Here is a 19199-nt window from a genome sequence, read left to right as displayed (position 1 = left end):
AGCACCGAAGAACTGATGCTTTTGAACTGTGGTGTTGGAGAAGACTCTTGAGAGTCCCCTGGACTGCAAGGAGATCCAACCAGTCCATCCTAAAGGAGATCAGTCCTGAATGGTCATTGGAAGGACTGATGTTGAAGCTGAAACTCCAATACTTTGGCCACCTGATGTGAAAAACTGACTCATCTGAAAAGACCCTGATGCTGGGAAAGATTGAAGGTGGGAGGAGAAGGGGCCGACAGAGGATGAGATGGTTGGATGGTATCACCGACTCAATGGACATGAGTTTGAGTAAACTCTGGGAGTTGGTGATGGACAGGGAGGCCTGGTGTGCTGTAGTCCATGGGGTTGCAAAGAGTCGGACACGACTGAGCGACTGAGCTGAACTGAACAGAAGATCTCCATCATAAAAATAAATGTTTTTTAATTGAAGTAGAGTTTTTAATGATGAGAAATCCAGGCACAATGATCTATTTTTAAATATAACTCGGTCTAAATAAATATAACCTACCTTTGTAAAACATATATTATATAACATAAGAGGGTTCTTGTATCTTTTGCTTTGCTTTTACTAGCCAAAAGCTATAGGACCGCCTCCATCTTGGGTACGTTTAACTTCTTCTCCCTTTATATTCTTGTCACCAGTATTTGCAAGGTTCCTATATGTGGAGGCTTGCAATCAAAAAAAAAAAATCTACAAATGTAAGATTCAACTTCTTACTTTAAAATCACACAAAAATTAAATCAGGTAACCTATATTTCTTTAACAGTTTACTAGAGCTGTCTTGCCCAATATGACAGTCACTAGCCACAGGTGGCTAAAATTTTAAATTCAATGTCTCTAGTCACATAAGCCAAATTTCAGGTGTTCAATAGCCTCCATGGGGTCCATGGCCACTGCTTCAGACCATGCCAATATAGAAGATTCCTGTAGTTGTGGAATGTCCTACTGGACAGAGTGGCACCAAAGGATTGCTTTAAGGAGCAAGCTTCCCAAATTTATCTTGAAATGAGGTGCTTTGGATTACTTTATAATGTTTCAAAGTATTTAATTATTCTGTAAAGCAATGTACAACTCCACTAGTAGTGAATTTTCTTAGAAAGTTATCTGCTATTGATAGCAACAGGCCTGGCAAAATGTTTTGTACATAGCAGGCACTCTACTAAATATGGCTTATCTCATTCAAGGAAAAACAAAGATTTTTTTAAGAAGGCAATAAGTAGTGCTGCTAACTGAAAGAAGAAAAAAAAACAACAACTATTCATTAAGAAAAGTAGTAAGCAGCCATTTATTACCTGACAAATATTTACTGCTCCCCATTCTTCAGGCTGCCTAACCTTCTCCATCCTACTCTGCACACTAGAGGTGGACCCATAATGCTTTGCATCGGAGGGATTCTCCTGCCCCTGACGTCCTGTGGATTCCAACTGGAGAGACTCACGGGAGATCTGAAAGTGGGAGGAAAGTGAGACATGGCTGCCTAACGTGGGTGGGCCTTGGTCCTCAGCCAAAGGTCACTGCTCCTCTCAGGCAGTCCTCTTTGCAAGGTACCCTTCTGGGAACTGCTCCCTCCTCTAGCCCTTCAGACCCTGTGGAATAAAAATACCCATCTTTTGCTGGCCTCGGAACATGTCATTATCCCTTTTTGGTTTCCCTAAGCCCTGCCAACACATTGGTAAATAGCCTTGTTTATTAAACATCCCTTAAATACCAACTTTAAGTATGCCATATGTTTCCTGTCAAAACCCTGACAACTATAATCACAAATCTGTCCAGACACAGTCCTAGGCCCTTAGAGACCTCCAGCTAATCCTAGGAAATACAGTTCCTAGAAAGGTACCCCTTTTAAAATATTTAATTGCTTTTCAATAATAATGCCCCATCCATACGTTATTCAAGTTACGAGTAAAATTTTCATTTTAACGGGCCTCTCATTTCTACATACATTGTATTTGTTATATTTAACTTGAATATTTTGTTTCTGTGCTTCATGAACTGCTTATATGACAGTGACAAACTAGCTTAATAGTAGTGATGGCCTTCTAGGCATGAACAAGGAGTCTAATGGTAAAGCGACAGACTGAGAAAATTATGTGGGTAATTTAGACTAAAAGCCCCCTTTTATCCTAATCGTGTATTTTAAACAAGAGCATTTCATCCCTAAAGAATTCTGGCTGTGTTTCATACTTCTCTTGATCATATTAGAAAACAAAAGACATGGATTCAATTTAATAAGCATTTATTTAACTATGTACTATGTGCAAAACATTGCAATAGGCACAAAACAGAACAAGATATATTTCCTGATTATTAATGTATTAGCACATTATCTTATAAAGGTGATCACATACAAATTACTGTTGGCAAAATGCTACATTAAACTGTTACTAAATGCAGTTTAAATACATAAATAATTTCAGACTATGCTTTTTCTTTCCTGATAAACTCTGACTTTTTCCATATTTTCCCCTAACATGTAAACTGTATTATATTATGTTAACTTACTATATATTATTTTCACCTTATATAATTTTCACTAAATTCCACTCAGTGAAAGTTAACATGTAATAAGGAATGAGGAAAGATAAGATTAGTAAACTCTTATGTCCCCATATTTTAAATATCCCAAACATGAGATTTTATCAGCTGCCCAACAATGAGCATATAACCAGTGCAGGACTGGATATATCTGCCTTAATATGCCTGTACATTCTTTAAAATGTGAGTAATCTTTGCTCTAAAGCTTCGTGACATTTTGGGAAAGTTAGATGAAAGGTACTAAAATCAGAAACATTTAGTTTAGGAAGCAAACCTGGATCAGAAAACAAATTCCATCTTTCTAAGGATAATAATTAACTCCCGTGCTTACTGGAACCCTGACTTTCCTTTAAGTTACTCTGATGGAATACATGTTTTTAACTTAAATAATGCACAAGATTTCTAAAATGTCAGGCAGGCCTATCTTTCTTGCAATAATTAAATAAGTAAAGGAAAGTAAAATACAAAGTTATTGCTTTGCTTTGGGAGAGACTCAGCAATTTACACATACACATTTATTGTTGTTTAGTCATTAAGTCATGTTCCACTCTTTGGTAACCCCATAGACTTGTAGCCCGGCAGGCTCCTCTGTCCATGGGATTTCCCGGGCAAGAATACTGGAGTGGGTTGCCATTCTTTCCAGGGGATATTCCTGAATCAGGGATTGAACCTGCATCTCCTGCATTGGTAGGTGGGTTCTTTACCACTGAGCCACCAGGGAAGCCCACACACACACATTATTATTAGCCAAATACACTGGAACAACATTTTTTTTTTTTTTGCTACATATTGTTTAAGATGATTCACTCAACCCACCTGAGAGAACTTTCTGGCCCAAGAAGTTAACTGCTCTGTAAATAGCACCCTTAGATGTTTTTAAAAGGCACATCTCTCCTCAATCTTTAAACACCCCCACCCCCTGGAAACTTCCTTGACTGTGATGCTTATCAACTAACTAATAATGGTCCACACACAACTTGTTTTCCTTACAGACAATGTAGAGGCCCTAACACGATGATTTTAAATCACCCACAGGCCTTTCGGTCATTTCCTTCTGTGCATGCCATGGCTTCCAGAGTTCACCCATCATGATTACACACACTTGGAGGAAGAAAACCAAAAGCTTTAAACCAATCAGCACTGACACAGTGAGAACAAAACAAAACAAACACAAAAAGCTACTACAGTTGTACCTTTGCTCAGTCATGCATTCCTCAGAAGTCAGTTGTAAATCTAATATGACAAAATAAACTCATCCTTTCCAACTGACCTAAGAAATTATTTCACAAACTATTTTTCTTAGTATCTAATTACTCTTTTTAATACACACCCTTTCTCCTGCTGGCTCAGCTTTAAATTATACTTTCTGTCAAAGACTTAGAAATATGTAAACGAACTTAGGAGGCATTTTCACTGGAGAACATTTTATAAATTGTGGGAAAATCATTCTCTTTTTTTCTTAATATATCCCAACTTCTCTGGTATTTGATCTCCCTAAAGTGAGGTGTATAGCCAGGCATGATCTTTTCAGCTAATGTATTTAAATGAATATATGATCCAAACAGCATGCGGGCAATGCTGTGTCCCAGGAGCACAACAGGCTGGTGGATCCCTCCTACTGCGTGTTTTCTTTCTCCGAGGTTTTCCACATAATTGACTAAAACGGAGCTCCTGAAACCTGACCCTGTATAAATGCAGAAGGCTGTCAACTATGTTCAAACAGCTCATGAAAAAAAAAAAAAGAAATACTAAAGCCTAAAGTGGAGTGTTCAGCATTAAGAAGAAAGTGGTTCCCATCAGAGTGGTGAATGAGGGGGTTGGCTTCAACAAATACAGGGGATGCTTAATCAGAGCCTCCCTGGGTTGTGCTGTTGTTGTTTTGGTGACCAAACAGGTTACACCAGGTAGTGATGGCAGGACAGAGAAAGTTTAGTAAGAATCAAGTAGTCTGGAGTGTATCCTGCTAGTGTGGGAAAGCTTCAGGCATGCTAAAAAAGGGAGAGGGTTTTGGCCCCAGACCCATGACTGTAAAAACAAAGATTCTCAGGAATGTGGTAAAGGAAGAATCCAGAAGTAGAACAAGGCTGTGAAGAGGCCAGAAGCCATGGAGGATAAGCAGGGCCCAGCTATGGTAGCGGTACCCAGAGCATCTTTATGGTTAGCAAGAGGACGACAAAGCAGGATCAGATTTGGACACTGTCCTGGCAAACCAGCAGAAGTGGCCGTGCTCGGGGAAGGCAATGCATACGTCTGGCCGGCCCCACCTGCTAGGGTGACCTCTGACAGGGTGACCACTACTAGTTTCCAACCAGAAACCAGCTGGAGACACCGGCCCCATTCACAGCCCAGTCCAACTTCTGATAAGTTTCCTGGAATAATTAATTGCTAAGGCTGTGTGTGGCCTGCCTTCTTCCTTCCTCCCCTTCAGGTCACAGCACAGACTAGTCATGTGAGGTCTGGCCCTCCTGCCACTCCCACCTTCCCCATCCCGCTGCCCCACTTCCCCCAGCTCTGGAACCCTACTCCTGTCTCCTCACTTTGGGTAGATTTCCTCATTGGTAAAGTGAGTGGCTTGGACCAGATTATCTTCAAGTTCCTTCCAGTTCTAAGACTATGTGATTCTTGGATGTTATAAATTCCCAGAATCATAAAATTTAGAGTTGAAAGGGACTTCAGAAGTCGTCTATTCAACCTCCTACTCAACCCAAGCTAACCTAGCCAGAACTAATAAGCTTTGCAAGTTCTATGTAGTTGTTTTTGGCTGGCTGAAGATGGCAGTAATCAAAGCTTAAAAACCTTAAATATGAAGCATGAAAAAAACACATATGAGATTTTCAGAACATCTAAGAAAGAGTTTGAAGGAGCAGAGGCCCATAGAGCAGCATATCCTATTGCTCAGAAGTTAGTATCTAAGCACAGCTATTTCCAGCCTTTGTTTTCACAATATCTAGGTAATATTAAAAAAATAAAATCACAGAGGATGTCAAAAAATTCTCCAAACACAACTAATTTTCAAATGATAATAATGCTTATATAAGACAAGGTGACTGGATGACATGTCATCAAATAAACGAAGCCTAGAAAGGAAACTAAAGAATATAAAGAAGAAACAGTAGTACTTTGGGATGCATTCAAGAGAAATCAGAAAGAACGTCCCATACGTTTTTAAAGGAAAAGCTTCAGTTATAAACTACTTTTCAAAATTAATTTTTATCTGATAATGAATATTCTCTCTCCCCCTTCAAAAGAAGTATTTTCTTAGGATCTATGCCAACTCTCCTACTACAGATTTTGAAAGAATTATTGACTGTATTTAAGAAATAAGCATCTAAAACAGTAATTTTCCATTGTTTTATTATCAATTACTTAAAAGTGGTAAGTTCATAAATAAATGAGAAAAGATATCCTTACAGTTTGGAAGGTATCAGTTCTTCCAATACAGATGTATAGTGTTAATGTCAGTCCAATAAATATTCTATCAGATTTCTTTTTTTAATAAAAATAATTTCTAAAATTTATTTTAAAAGATAGAAGATCTAGAATCCTTAAGTCCACCTTGAGGAATATACCAATAACATATTGCTTTCACAATTAAGACCATGTAGTGCTGACACAGGAATACATATGAAGCCAAACAGAGTCCAGAAAAAGAAACACATAAATGTGGTCCCCTGATTTACAACAAAAATGTCCTAAAATTCAAAGGAGAAAATGAAAATGTTTTTTCAATAAATGCTGCTGCATCAATAAGATATTCATATGTGAGGGCTTCCCTGGTGGCCCAGACTGTAAAGAATCTGCCTGCAATGAGGGAGACCTGAGTTCGATCCCTGGGTTGGGAAGATCCCCTCGTGAAGGAAATGGCTACCCACTCCAGTATTCTTGTCTGGGGAATTCCATGGACAGAGAAGCCTGGTGGGCTATAGTCATGGGATCACAAAGAGTTGGACACAACTGAGCGACTAACACACACATATGGGGGGAAAATGAATCTCGACCTCATCCACATACACAAACATTAACTAGAGATAGACTGCAGACCTAATGTGAAAGATAAAATAACAGCTCCTGGAAGAAAATATAGGAATATATCTTCATGACCTTAAAGTAAGCAAAGATTTCTTAAACAGACACAAAAAGCAATGATCATAACTCATAAATGGAACTTAAAATTAAAAACTTCTATTTATTAAAAGAAAGTAATCAGATAGTGAACGAGAAAACTGAAAATTGGGAGCAGATACTTTCACACACACATGTGTATATATATATATATATATGTATATATATATATATCTGATATATCTGATGAACGATTTGTATCCAGACTTTATTTAAAAACCTACAACTAATAAAAAGGACAACCCAATATAAAAAAGTGAGGAAAAAGGTTGAGTTTTATGTTATGTGACTTATATTTAATAAAGCTGTTATGTTTAAGAAGTGAGCAAAATACTTGAAAGACACTTCACAAAAGAGGATATCCAACTGACCGATAAAGATATGAAAAAGTGCTCAACATCATTAATCATCAGGGAAAGGCAAATTAAAACCATACTGAGATACCACCCACCAGAAGGGCTAAAATTAAAAAGACTGACAATACCAAGTGTTAGTGACATGTAGAATAATTAGCTTTCTCACACTTTGCCAATAGGAACAGAAAATGGTAGCATCGACCATTTTAGGTGAACACACATACATTCTATGACCTACCAGTTCCTCTCTTATGAGTAAATGGGTATGTTGACCAAATGGTATGAACAAGAATAATTACAGCAATTTTATTCATAATAGCTCCACAGTGAAATAATCCAAATGTCCATTAATAGTAGAAGAGATAAAAATTGTGATATATTCTGTGATAGAATACTACACAGCATTAAAAAAAAAAAAAGAATCAACAGTTACACTTAACAACATGGATGAATGAAATCAAAATAATGATGAGCTAAAGAGACCAGACACAAAAGGATACATCCTTTTGTATCCCATAAGATTTCATTTTTATGACATACAAGAATGTGCTTAGTCGCTCAGTCGTGTCCAACTCTTTGCGGCCCCACGTACTGTAGCCCACCAGGCTCCTCTGTCCATGGGTATTCTCTAGGCAGGAATACTGGAGTGGGTTGCCATGTCTCCCTCCAGGGGATCATCCCAAACCAGGGATCAAACCCAGGTCTCCCACATTGCAGGTGGATTCTTTACCATCTGAGCCACCAGAATTCATTTTTATGACATACAAGAGTAGGCAAAACCAATCTACAAGGATAGAGGTAAGGCTAGCAGACACCTTTGCGGAGGACACACTGAGAAGGGCATGAGGGTGCTTTGTGGGTGCTGGAAATGTCACACAACGACCTGGGTAGCTGTTACATGAGCATATTATATTTAAAATGTGTGTGCTATATTGTTTATGTGTGTGTGTGTCTGTGTTCTACCTCAAATAAAAATTTTAAATAAACAGGAAAGTAAACAAAATGATCTCATTGTGCTCCACGATGGCAGGAATCATGCCTTATTTACATATTTGCACCTTCCAGGGCCTAACACAATGCCTGCTCAGTGTTTGTTGAATTTAATTAAATTACCCACCAGGCAGCTCCAACTCTATGATCTCTGCTAGATGATTTTTGTCCATGTCTGAGTGGTCAAGAGAAGAACTAGAGTTGTGCGCTTGCTTCCTGCAGACTCTTTTTAAATTCCCAATGCGTTCATGTTTAAAATATCTGGCGCTTTTTTTTTTTTTCTTTTCCAAAAAGGGAGATAGGAGTATTTGCATATTGAAAAACAACCCCATTTGCAGGGTTTAACTAGATTCAAATCAAAATGGCAAAGGAAGAGGAAACAAAGAAGGGCGCTCCTGTGGCGCCCTAGAAAGCAGATGTTCATTAGGGCCCAGACACACGGACAGCGATCACCATGTGCTTATCTGAACAAGCTATCTTCAGCACACACAGTCAAATCAAATTTTGAAGGCTCAAAGGATATTCACTGAAGAATATCCCGAACTGCTGAGACATGAATTTGAATTTGGTGACAGAGACAGAGGGGTAGAAAAGAACACCAGATATCACTCTCTGTCATGTGAAATCCCATTTGTATGCCAAGATATAATCTATTCTTTTAAAACACAAGCAGTCGAAATCAACATTTAAGATTTCTGCTATGAAAATTAAAATCTGAGGAACTATCACCAAGTAAGAAACACACCTTTCTGCCAATCAAAAAAAAAACTTTTGTGATTATTTTTAGATAAATAATAATTTAGTGAAATATTCAAGAAACTGAAAAAGTGGTTATGTATGATTTTAAATTTTACTATGGGTGAACAAAAAAATGTATGCAGCTTACCATTTCACTGTGTCGTATTTAAGTTCCAATCTCCTTTGGAGTACACATTTGGCATCAAAACACTTTTTATTATGCTAGTTATGTTCTCTTTTGCTCAAAGTCTTACGTCATGTCTGTGCTTCTATAACACTTGTTGTTATTTAGCCAGTAAGTCGAGTTTGACTCTTTGCAACTGCATGAACTGTAGCTCACCAGGCTCCTCTGCCCATGAGCTTTCCCAGGCAAGAATACTCGAATGAGTTGCCATTCCCTTCTCCAGGGGATTTTCCCAACCCAGGGATTGAACTTTGCTTGGCAGAATTCTTTACCACCAAGTCACCACCAAATACAATTTTATTTAAATTTTGTGTATAAAATTGGATAAGGAATCAAAAAGAAAATCTGATTCAAAGAGGGAACTGAAGTTAGTAAATTCTTAATCATAATCTATAAAACAAAGTTGTTGTTTTTTTAACCTAAATTAAGTCAGACCCACTTGGTCCCTTATTGGGGCAGATGCAGTGGGAGTTGCTTGGAAGCAGCCATCACCCTGGCAGATCCACCAGGAGCACACAAACCTCTGGCTGGTCAGAAGTCAGTGCACAGTGGGACTACTGTCACTGTGCAGGAAGAAAAGGTAGAAGTAGAAATGGAGGAGAAAAGGAAGGAGGGAGGGTGGGAAAAGGAGATGAGAGAGAAGCAGCACACTTGGGAGACTGCACAAACCCATGGACTTCATCCCTCTTTTGCAGGCTCTCGGACCATGTAGAGCTCTTCACCCCAGAGTCAAGACACAATCCACAAACAATTACCAAAGGATCCATGGTCTGAGTTGTCTTCTTAAGCACAGACTGGTTCCATTTTTGTCTTCTTTTCAGGGTAGGATTCTTAACCAGTGCTCCATAGGTTGAGTCTCAGTAAAAATCTGAGGTTATTGGGACTGTGCCATTATCAGATGCTTATCGTTTGGTCCATCTAGTCAAAGCTACAGTTTTTCCAGTAGTCATGTATGGATGTGAGAGTTGGATTATAAAGAAAGCTGAGCACCGAAGAATTGATGCTTTTGAACCGTGGTGTTGGAGAAGACTCTTGAGAGTCCCTTGGACTGCAAGAAGATCCAACCAGTCCATCCTAAAGGAGATCAGTCCTGAATATTCATTGGAAGGACTGATGCTGAAGCTGAACCTCCAATAGTTTGGCCACCTGATGTGAAAAACTGACTCATTGGAAAAGACCCTGATGCTGGGAAAGATTGAAGGTGGGAGGAGAAGGGGATGACAGAGGATGAGATGGTTGGATGGTATCACCGACTCAATGGACATGAGTTTGGGTAAACTTCGGGAGTTGGTGATGGACAGGAAAGCCTGGTGTGCTGCAGTCCATGGGGCTGCAAAGAGTCGGACACGACTGAGCGACTGAATTGAACTGAAGTGTTATGAAGTTCTGTTGGACCAGGACTTGGTGGAAATAGAAGTGATGGCACTGGATGATGTTTTGTCTTTTGGTTTCCTTTTTGTTACCAGCCTCAAAAGCTGTTTGCCTGATTCAGTGCTGCAGAAGAGGAGAGAGGTTGGCAAGGCTGTAGTAATCTAGCTAGTGATGAGCTAGGGATGCAAAACCCTACTTTTTAGAATCTAGCCTTGGACTGCTTTATAAAAATTGAGGATGGGCTAGGAAGAAGGAGAACAAGAGATGACCTATGAGGCCAGCACAGGAAAAGAAAACAAGTACGTGGGGAGCTAGTCCCAGGAGTGAGAAGTGAGCAGGGCCCACAAGGCTTAACCCAGAGAGAAGCTCCAGCACCCACAACTCCCACTTCCACCAATCCCTGCCCCTTGTGACTTCACAAGCCACACCTCCTTCCTCTTCTTAAAACCCAGTCCCCAGGCTGGTAAGCTCAAAAGCCCTATTGAGGGACTACGGGGAGCTCCAGTCTTCCCACTGCCCCTCACATGAGTTAAGAAAAACTTCTCACTTCCCCCTAAAGGGGCCAAAGAGGGGTACTCGGAGTTCCAACTCTGAATACTTACCCTCCTCCTCCAAGAAACATTGTTCCTTATGATGATTTGGTTCTATGCATGAGTGCATGCTAAAGTTGCTTCAGTTGTGCCAGACTCTGTGCAACCCTATGGGCTGCATTCGGCCAGGCTCTCTGTCCATGGGATTCTCCAGGAAAGATTACTGGAGTGAGTTGCCATGTCCTTCTCCGGGGAACCTTGACAGGTGGGTTCTTTACCACTAGTACCACCTGCAAAGCACATGTGGTAGGACCAATACATAACAACTATATGTGAACTATAAAGTGGGTTATTCTCACAGGCCCATATGGGTTGGCTGGGAACCCTTTAATGCAAGATAACAATTTATATATGAAATATACTAGATGAATTTCAAGCACTAAGTAAGTTATATGTGAACTTTTTGGAACAAAACTTGTTGTAAACACAGTTCATTTTTAAGATAAGCTATACCCAATCACAGAAAAATCACATAGTGTTCTAAAAAATATCATTTGCCTAGCAATAGAATTTCTGTTAGAGAAGTTTCTCTTCTAGCCAGTTCTTTTTGTGTTGCTGTTGTTGTTAATAAAAGTATGCAAATAATCATGTAGAATAAAACCCAAGAACTGATTGAGACTAGGAACTTTTTTTCTTAAGGCTTCCATTTTTTAAACAATGAAATTAATCAACGTTGTGCTCTGTAGGTGGCAGAGAGGACTTTGGGAGTATTTCAGTTAAAGACCTGAAAATAAAAACTGGCAAATTTTCCTTTCTATAAATATCTGCATTTGTCAAAAGCCTGTTTGGTACTGAATCTAAATTACTGCTGAGAAGACCAAGGTAAAGTTGGTGGTATTACAAATTTCTGATATGATGTACTTCTCCTTATAACCAAATATTTTATGAGACTTTATTTCAAACTGTGAAAATATTTCACTGTTATTCTACATACGAAGAAGGGTTTAGAGGTTTTTCAGCACAAATATTCTCTCAATTACAATTCTCAAAATCACCATGTTTAAAAAATGTTAAATAGGGGGAATAGTATTGTCATTTGAGGAGCTTAAGTACAATAGAAATGTAGGTTTATGATCTAAAGTTCTTTCTTGGCAATTTTGATTTCCCTCCCAAAAAACTCAAGTTCAGAAAAAGCATAGAATTCCATGATGTATCCATCAAATTCTGTTCATTCTAATTAGTAATTTTCAACTTATAAAAAACAAAATCAGTATCATATAAAGTAGATCTACCCACTTGGGAGAGCTGGGAAGATGATGTATTTTTTTCTTCAAGATTGGTAAAAATTATTTATGATACCTATGAAATCATCTTGTTTTGTTGCACAAAAACTCTTCCTAAAACCATCCTTTTTTTTTTTCCTCGACCCAGCAGCCCAATAGTACGTGTTGTTCAAAGGGTAGCCAGAAGGTTGGGTTCAGTGTCCCACACTGAGGCCAGAGGATAATACGACTCCTGAAGGACTTAGACCCACTGCAGAGCTTATTTTTAAAAAATTAAAGCTAGATAATGACTAAATAAGGAGAATAAAAAGCTATAACCCTGAAAGATCAGTAATAATAAAAAATCTGTTATTTTCTGAAGAAAGGTCAGCTCACACTAAACACATTATCACCATGTAGATTGCAGGCACACAATGACGCCTAACAACTCCAAACAACACTAATAAATTAGAAGAAATAAACATCACTTCAAATGATAAAAGTAAAAGAATAAAATAAAATTTCCATATCACAATTATGTCATCATTTAAGGATTATATTTCCAGCCTGTCACAACCCTAATAGGTGGGCTTAATAGCACATTTATAAGCATAAAACTGGAAACATAATAATGTAAAATAAGGTAATTGAATATGAAACTTTGAGGAGAAGGAGTTAAGATAAAGTATGAAAAAGTGATATTCTTTAAAACTCTAAGTAGTCATAAGAGGATTACAGAGCAGAAACTATACAAAACAATGGTGATTATCCATTTAAGAAATTTTCATTCATTAATCTAAAGCCCATTTCTCTATAAAATTCCCAGGTTTGTTGTAACTTTTATTAGCACTTTACCTTTTCTCACAATACACATGACAGTTTTTAATCCCACATGTGGATCAGAGAGCCTTCCTGTCACTCAAACCCTTGGTGGGTATGCTGTCTTCCTGGGTGAACTATTTTGAAAATATTCTTTGCTTATGTCTTAAAATGTGTCTATTCTGTCTTTGCTGGCAGCTGGACAGCAGGGATCAGATATTATACTCCCTTACCTTTCCCAATACCCAAAGCAGACAATGGTGCTCTAGGGTCACTAAGGAAATACAATCACTTTGTTAGTATTATAGCCCTTCAAGAGCCTCAGCAATTTCCCACAAACACCAGCTTAAAATTTAGCCTAATTCCAGAATAGAGTCATTGCAGGCAATCATCCACAAGACGCTGACTTTGTGTGTTTACAGTGAAAGTGTTAGTCGATCAGTAATGTCTGACTCTTTGCAACCCCATGGACTATAGTCCCCCAGGCTCCTCTGCCCATGGGATACTCCAGGCAAGAATACAGAAGTGAGTAGTCATTCCCTTCTCCAGGGGATCTTCCCAACCCAGGGATTGAACCTGAGTCTCCCACATTGTAGGCAGATTCTTTACCATCTGAGCCACCAGGAAAGCCACAGTACCAAATTTACAAGCAAGTTAATTGTTCATATTAGCATCTAATCTCGCTTTTAGAATCCAGGTTTTCACATATATCATCCAGAAGACTGTTCTCCCTCCTCTAAAATGGTAAATGCATGCATTTAAGAATTAGCTAGAAGACAATATACAGAGAACAAGAATGTTCCGTTTTAGACTGAACATTTCCCCTTGGAGGTCTAGATGTTGATTTTTGCCCCCGTTTTCTTTCTCACCATCTTTGATACACTTTTTTTCCAATGCTTGTTTGAAAATGTTAAATATTCATATAATTATGTTAAGGAGACTAGGTGCATTAAGCCAAAATAAGGAATTCAATTATGTAAGATACATGTTTGGCTTGCTAACTTGGCTGTCACCATTCTCTCTTTACACCTTCCCCCACAAATCTACCTGATTAAAAAACGACTTAGTTTCTGTTCTCAAATCTGTGTGTGTGCTCAAATCTGCATGTGTGTTTGACACACACACTCTGTAAGAAGGCATTTTGCTGTGTATCTTCGGACCAAACTCTGGGTGCTAAATGTCTGTATCATCCAACTGCTGCTTTTCCCAAGGCACCAGCTTTTACCACTTACTTGTTAAAATAATACAGCAGAGAAACCAAGACATTTATATTCATTCCACATAAAATCCCCAAGCCCAATGCTCAATTTTGAATATATAGCTTAATTGTGTACCAAATATTATGGCACTGCATTTAAATCACTGACATATCATTACTACATTTTCTTTAAGTAATGTTACATTGAATAAAACACCTCCACTTAAGAACAATTGAGTATGTTCCTGTTTATTCCTGTAATATCCCAACGAATGGGATAAGAAACTAGGTAGCTAAATGTCATATTTAGGGTATACACCACTCAGTAACACAGATAATTACAATTTTGAACAACTTGAGGCTAGTTTATATTTTGGTTATTATTCATTAAATGAATAAATATTTTTACCACATCTGAAATATACCGGGGGGAAAAAAAGGATTTTCTTGAAAATTAAGCAGAAAAAGTTTGAACTGTGTTGGTGGGGGCCAGTAGTAAGAGGCAAACACATGCTAAGTAACCAGTTCATCACATGTAACATTTCCCTCTTTGACAGAACACTATGAGATCTTTTTTTTCTGGTGCCATAGTCTTTAATAAAGACTGTAAAAAAAAGGTACTTTGATTTCATAAATTAAGCATGGACCAATTGATATGTAATTCATCTTAGTGATCTTCATAAATGAAAGTTTTCATTACAGCAACAAGCTAAATTAAAATTCAAATCAAACTATATTGAGATTTCATTAGAAAATTAGGCTGGGTTATTATATTTGTAGATTTTGGTCTATAATTTTTTTCTGGTCTAAGAAAATTTTGCATGTACTTATTCAGAATATAATAGTCAGTAACAAGCATTTACTTAGCACCTAGTGTTCTGCAAATCAAATGAGAAATATGGACAGCTGATAGCCTTTGAAAAGAGATTCAATATAGGAAAAGGAGACCATGATAGGGGAAAATAAACTTTAGGGAACTGAGAATCCAATAAAAAGCAAACTAGACAAGAAATCCCTCATCTTTAAAAAGAATGAATGATATTTAGGTGTCCATATCATTTTTACTTCCATTCTAGATCTTCCTCACATAATTTTTATTGGTTAAGTAGATATAGGGGGAAAAAGGAATTTTCGTTTCTAGCAAATCCTTCTTTAGTAAAAAGAAAGGGGAAAAGGTCCTGCTGTCTAGTATAAAGACCTAGAACTTAAAATTTCAGTCTTCATTAAGTAAGCTGGGGTAATTAAAAGTTGCAAGAAACTATTAAGCAAAACACAGACTAAGCAATATATCAAAAAGCTTAAAATGTTTTTTCATGAAAGTGTATTACATGGGAATTGCCATATTTGAATTTAAATTTGAAGCCAAGATCACCAAATATGTAAACTATATCTGGTTATACTGATACTAACTAATTGATTACTTTCCTCCTTCTCTTCACTTATCTTTTCCCTGTTCCATTCTAGTTGTGTAAGATTTGGCTCCCAACATATAAAAAATAATAGGTATTATGGAAATTCAAAAGAAATGGCTATCCAAGGGGAAGGATCCTATAATATTTCATTATAATGCATCTTCAGTTTAGCATTTCCATGACCCTGAGTCTTCCAACACTACTTCCAGATAGCCACAATATCTCAGCCACTTATGAAAAGAAAGTGTATTCTTCATATAAAATATTGTATTAATGTATTGATGCATTTAAACACACTTTATTCATTTCCCAAATGCAGTTACTTCTCTGGACACAAAGCACCCCAAGTCTTAATATCATGCCACTGTACCTCCAATCCACCTTAATATACTCAGTAGTTCCATGTATCAAATCATGACCCCTAATTCCTAAAGAAACAGACTGATATAATATTCATGTGATTATAACTAAGGAAAAGTTAAGGAATTCAACAAAACATTAATGTACCCAAAAATTCAATTCAGAAAGAGCTTTTTTTCTAGTAGTTTCATTAATAGAATACCAAATTATATTGCTCAATATTTTTCAGATTTTTAGGCTAGGTTCAGGTATCTTCTTAGGCATACACTTACACAAAAATAGTTTTAGAACAAACATTTGTTTTAGAAACAAACATTTCTCTATTGTAGATCATCTCTTACACAAAACAATCTATGAATAAAGATCACAAATGAGTCAACCTGCTTGTAGATGGTACAAAATATCAGCTAACCATTAAAGCACATTTGGTACTTCCCTTTCTTCAAAAGAACTAGAATAAGTATTTCAATTCCCATAAACATTTGTATACACGGCTTGGTAGTAACATACGTCATGGTATTTTTGAAACAAACAGAATTCAAGGGTTTCCTTTACGATAAGTGAAAATGTCTACATACAAAATTAAAATATATCAAATTGTCAGAATGTTTCCTGTGTATCTGACAAGTAGATACCAAATTTAATTTTCAGTAATACACAATGTCTCTTAATAATTTAGAAAATCCTTCAAAACAATATGTGCTTATACTTAGGAAGCTACATCAACCTATATCTTAGAATGGATGTGTCAAGTGATAAAGAGACTCCTGCTGTGATAAGACCATCCTTACAAAGAAATACAAAAAACTCAACAAGCGTGTAAAATCAGGTTACTTGCAATCTCTGTTACTCTGCACTAAAGTATTATAAAAATTTTGGAGTCCTTCATTTCCACCCCATGTCCAGCCCTTCCATAATATTCTCTATTTCACTTTATGTTTATTGCATCTGGATTACTTTTTCTAATATTTTCTTTTTCTGTCAAAGCATAAAGCACACAAATATGGTCACATGCTATAATACAGCTCCATAATCTGTTGGTTACTAATTGTTAATAGAATGTAGAAGTAACTAATACGTTTCTACAGAGAAACATTACTAAATAAATTTTTCAAAACAGACTGATTGGATGATTAACATAAGAAAAATTATTTGACATACGATAACTTTTCAAAGTATGGTAACAAAACTGATTTTCAAGTGCCATTTTCATTGGTATCTATTCCTTTTGAGGAAAAGAAGTCCCATCCATTTATTCTTTCTCGATTCAAAACAATCACATCCATCTCTTGATCACAAGTCTAACTCAAATATCACTTGGTAAACGACCACACCATTCTTCAGTTTTTGATATAGCTTCCAAACAGAAGTTTCAAAACAACTCTGTCTAGCAAACACATCACTGTACTTTAAACAGTGATGCTACTTATCCCATATTTCAGGAGGGTTAGAACACAAACACACACAGAGGCAAGGATCATCACTGTAGACCACAGATACTACGTCAGTTTATTAACTCTTTAGGTAGAATAGGTAACACTTGTTTTTAAACTAACTACAGATCAAATCAGGTCTCTATTTTTTTTTAATGATTCACAATACCATGTTACCAAGAGATAGATTAGATAAGGGAGAAAAAAAGGGCTATGTGTATTGAATTATGCTTACCTAAAATCTGCATCTAGTCGCTTTACATTTTAGGAGATGCCTCTTCTTGAGATAATCAAGATTCTTTACAACAGGGAATTTAGATTTAATTATCAAACTTTAATACCATGTTATATAGGTCAAGTGAGTATGTCTGTCTTTCTCAGGAAACAAAGAGATTCAGAGTAATAGGATTTCAGATTTCAGAGTAGAAACAGCAAGATATGTTTTGAGACTGTCATTTACTGTAACAGAAATCAATATTAAATGCTTTATGCAGGAAGCACACTTTCAGAAAATGGGCCCTAAAGCTTTCTGGGATCCGACCCTAATTACTAGAGCAGGCTCTTGCCGTTTGTCTCTCTCTTCAATTATTTACGGGGCAAAAAGAGCCAAATGGCATTGCATTAGCTATATTAAATGCTATGTACTTGGTTTCTAACTTACTAATGGTACATAAAAATTACTAAGGTGAATGTGCCTGTAGAAACATGGCCTTTTTTTCTTCACCTGAGTGTAAGTTATTTATTATTCATAAAGTTAAGTGTTGAATAGGCTGTCCTTTAGGTACCCAATGCTGCATAATTTAAACAAATGCATTAAACATATATGATATCTAAAAGGTAATGCATTGATTACACCTCAAAATTTCTCCAAACAACTTATATTTACAACGTAGTTCACCAAAATACGGGTACCGCCCTCCAGTCCCTGAAAACAAATACAGAGGCTACCACATATAAATGAGTAATGGGTATCCTTACTGCTACCATCTTGCTGCTTTCTGGCGATTATTGGGGAAGGGGTGAAAATGAGGTCCTTGAGGGCTAAGAAATTTCAGGTCTCTATGCAGACGACTGTCATTTTACCTACAGGGACACATGCAGAACGATGATGTAGGTACATAACATGGACCACACACACTGTAAGAAAGAAAGGCTTATCGAGGTTGAATCAGATTCTCTGCACCAGGCCTGAAATGCCCTCTGCCAGCAAGCAGGGCATGATAACAACCTTCCAAAGAAAGTTCAGAGGCTGTACCCATACCTGATTCTTTTGTAATCTGGAAGGGCACCAGGAGTCCAGATAGGAGATGCTAACAGCTGATGAAATCTTTTGCATCCAATTTTCGCCCTCCCAAACTGGAAAAAAGCTTCCAAAGCAGCGAAACCCTCACTTTTCATGGACCCAATAATTTTTTTTAATGAGTTCAGAAGGCATCAAATTCTTATAGTAAAAATAAGATAGGCCCACTAACAACGTACCCAGGGTCCCTAGAAAGCCAGGCGCAATTTGTATGACTACATGTCATCTGCTGTGTTACTTAAGCGTGTACCAAGGCCACTTCTGAGAAAGCACCACTGAAAATCGATCTGTATGTAAACATGTAAGGTAACATTTTTCAAAACTAAATACGAAGTCACTTCTTTCTCTGCATCGAAATCTGCCCATTGTCCCGCATTTGCAGAAGCTACAGGGAAGATTAAAAGGGACATCAATGAACGCTGAGTGAACTTTGGCCACTTTCCTACCCAAAACACCAGCGTAAAAGTAGAAATCAGTAACCAGGTGAAGTGCCACAGCGCACAAAGATCAAGGCGAGGGGCGGGCGCCCAGGGCCGGAGGCGGGGAGGGAAAAGTCCCGTCCCCCCCTGGAGCCCCAGTCATCGCGCG

General features: G+C 37.6%; 1 protein-coding gene across 8 annotated transcripts in view; it reads right to left on the bottom strand.

Annotated features, from left to right (window-relative positions):
* Positions 1-19199, bottom strand: part of RBMS1 (RNA binding motif single stranded interacting protein 1) — a 217850-nt gene that overhangs the window by 198042 nt on the left and 609 nt on the right. The window lies entirely within an intron of this gene.

The sequence above is a fragment of the Giraffa tippelskirchi genome, chromosome 3, assembly GCF_054371585.1.
Source record: "Giraffa tippelskirchi isolate mGirTip1 chromosome 3, T2T-mGirTip1v1.2.pri, whole genome shotgun sequence".
NCBI lineage: Eukaryota > Metazoa > Chordata > Mammalia > Artiodactyla > Giraffidae > Giraffa > Giraffa tippelskirchi.
The sequence above is the reverse complement of the archived record's forward strand: the minus strand, read 5'-3'. Positions and strand labels throughout refer to the sequence as shown.